Raw genomic sequence first — 3,479 nt, forward strand, 5'->3', positions numbered from 1 at the left:
TCTGGAACGTAGCCCCGTCTCTTTGTGTTCTGGAACGTAGCCCCCTTTCTTTGTGTTCTGGAACGTAGCCCTGTTTCTTTGTGTTCTGGAACGTAGCCCCGTCTCTTTGTGTTCTGGAACGTAGCCCCGTCTCTTTGTGTTCTGGAACGTAGCCCCCTTTCTTTGTGATCTGGAACGTAGCCCCGTCTCTTTGTGTTCTGGAACGTAGCCCCGTCTCTTTGTGTTCTGGAACGTAGTCCCGTTTCTTTGTGTTCTGGAACGTAGCCCCGTCTCTTTGTGTTCTGGAACGTAGCCCCGTTTCTTTGTGTTCTGGAACGTAGCCCTGCCTTTCATTTCTTTTCATTGTTTTCACCTGTGTTCGTTTCTCACCTGGTCTCTTCAGCTCCCTGTTTAGTCCAGTTATTTCTGTTTGTATGGTTGTGAGGTATTGTTTGTTTTTGACTTCCTACCTGTGTTTGACCATTTCCTGCCTGTGACCCCGATTCCTGCCAAGGCTTAATAACATCTGCCGCGCCCTGCGTGTGAATCTACACCTTGTTCTCCCTGAGTATGCACTACAAACATGACAAACACAGGACTTACTGTTCCTCCCTTGGCAGCTGATCTCACAAGATGCTGGTATCTGGGATGAGAGATAACGTCACAGCAAAAACAACTGCTCTTACCAAGGCTTCATGGTGTGAAGAGATTGTTTTCTGTCATCAGTGATAGCTGAAGAACGACCCTACAGACAAACTATTAGACCTACTAGACTGTTACTAATAACAGACATGAGTCAGCGTGCACAGTATGTCTCTCTGTCCCATGGACAGTCTACCTGGCAGCAGAGACATGCTCCCTCCACTACAGTAATAACATTCCCCATGGACAGTCTACCTGGCAGCAGAGACATGCTCCACTACAGTAATAACATTCCCCATGGACAGTCTACCTGGCAGCAGAGACATGCTCTACTACAGTAATAACATTCCCCATGGACAGTCTACCTGGCAGCAGAGACATGCTCCCTCCACTACAGTAATAACATTCCCCATGGACAGTCTACCTGGCAGCAGAGACATGCTCCACTACAGTAATAACATTCCCCATGGACAGTCTACCTGGCAGCAGAGACATGCTCCCTCCACTACAGTAATAACATTCCCCATGGACAGTCTACCTGGCAGCAGAGACATGCTCCCTCCACTACAGTAATAACATTCCCCATGGACAGTCTACCTAGCAGCAGAGACATGCTCCCTCCACTACAGTAATAACATTCCCCATGGACAGTCTACCTGGCAGCAGAGACATGCTCCCTCCACTACAGTAATAACATTCCCCATGGACAGTCTACCTGGCAGCAGAGACATGCTCCCTCCACTACAGTAATAACATTCCCCATGGACAGTCTACCTGGCAGCAGAAACATGCTCCCTCCACTACAGTAATAACATTCCCCATGGACAGTCTACCTGGCAGCAGAGGCTCCCTCCACTACAGTAATAACATTCCCCATGGACAGTCTACCTGGCAGCAGAGACATGCTCCCTCCACTACAGTAATAACATTCCCCATGGACAGTCTACCTGGCAGCAGAGACATGATCCACTACAGTAATAACATTCCCCATGGACAGTCTACCTGGCAGCAGAGACATGCTCCACTACAGTAATAACATTCCCCATGGACAGTCTACCTGGCAGCAGAGACATGCTCCACTACAGTAATAACATTCCCCATGGACAGTCTACCTGGCAGCAGAGACATGCTCCACTACAGTAATAGCATTCCCCATGGACAGTCTACCTGGCAGCAGAGACATGCTCCACTACAGTAATAACATTCCCCATGGACAGTCTACCTGGCAGCAGAGACATGCTCCACTACAGTAATAACATTCCCCATGGACAGTCTACCTGGCAGAAGAGACATGCTCCACTACAGTAATAACATTCCCCATGGACAGTCTACCTGGCAGCAGAGACATGCTCCACTACAGTAATAACATTCCCCATGGACAGTCTACCTGGCAGCAGAGACATGCTCCACTACAGTAATAACATTCCCCATGGACAGTCTACCTGGCAGCAGAGACATGCTCCACTACAGTAATAACATTCCCCATGGACAGTCTACCTGGCAGCAGAGACATGCTCCACTACAGTAATAACATTCCCCATGGACAGTCTACCTGGCAGCAGAGACATGCTCCACTACAGTAATAACATTCCCCATGGACAGTCTACCTGGCAGCAGAGACATGCTCCACTACAGTAATAACATTCCCCATGGACAGTCTACCTGGCAGCAGAGACATGCTCCACTACAGTAATAACATTCCCCATGGACAGTCTACCTGGCAGCAGAGACATGCTCCACTACAGTAATGACATTCCCCATGGACAGTCTACCTGGCAGCAGAGACATGCTCCACTACAGTAATAACATTCCCCATGGACAGTCTACCTGGCAGCAGAGACATGCTCCACTACAGTAATAACATTCCCCATGGACAGTCTACCTGGCAGCAGAGACATGCTCCACTACAGTAATAACATTCCCCATGGACAGTCTACCTGGCAGCAGAGACATGCTCCACTACAGTAATAACATTCCCCAGCTGACAGTCACCTGCGGGCATCGCCTCGACCCCTCAGTGACCCTACAGTTGGCACACACGGGTGGCCAATCAGCATAGCCCTCCAGAAGAGAGAGAAACAGAGAGAGAGAGTGACAGAGATGGAGAGGGGGGGGGGTGATGAGAGAGTGGAGAGAGAGGGGGGGGGGGGGAGACAAGATAAATCCTGGCAGTGCCACACAGGTGGGCATCACCTTCAGTGAGCAACACAGCAGAGCTGGCAGCCACCACGGCTGGAGTGTAGCCAGCTACATGGACTCAACCAGGTGGACTAGTCAGTCAGGGTGGCAGACCTCATAATAGAAGGCTTGGTGCTGTATCAGACCATACTGCTCAATGGGTGTGTGGTTTCTACTGAGGGCAGATAGAACGATGAGTACTGACACTAAAAACACAGCAACAACAAAAACCAACTGACTGGAGCTGTCACCATAGTAACATCTGTCTGTCTGGGCTGGAGCTGTCACCATAGTAACATCTGTCTGTCTGGGCTGGAGCTGTCACCATAGTAACATCTGTCTGTCTGGGCTGGAGCTGTCACCATAATAACATCTGTCTGTCTGGAGCTGTCAACATAATAACATCTGTCTGTCTGGGCTGGAGCTGTCACCATAGTAACATCTGTCTGTCTGGGCTGGAGCTGTCACCATAGTAACATCTGTCTGTCTGGGCTGGAGCTGTCACCATAATAACATCTGTCTGTCTGGAGCTGTCACCATAGTAACATCTGTCTGTCTGGGCTGGAGCTGTCACCATAGTAACATCTGTCTGTCTGGGCTGGAGCTGTCACCATAGTAACATCTGTCTGTCTGGAGCTGTCAACATAATAACATCTGTCTGTCTGGGCTGGAGCTGTCAC

This window comes from Oncorhynchus gorbuscha, unplaced genomic scaffold (assembly GCF_021184085.1).
Source record: "Oncorhynchus gorbuscha isolate QuinsamMale2020 ecotype Even-year unplaced genomic scaffold, OgorEven_v1.0 Un_scaffold_1981, whole genome shotgun sequence".
Lineage (NCBI taxonomy): Eukaryota > Metazoa > Chordata > Actinopteri > Salmoniformes > Salmonidae > Oncorhynchus > Oncorhynchus gorbuscha.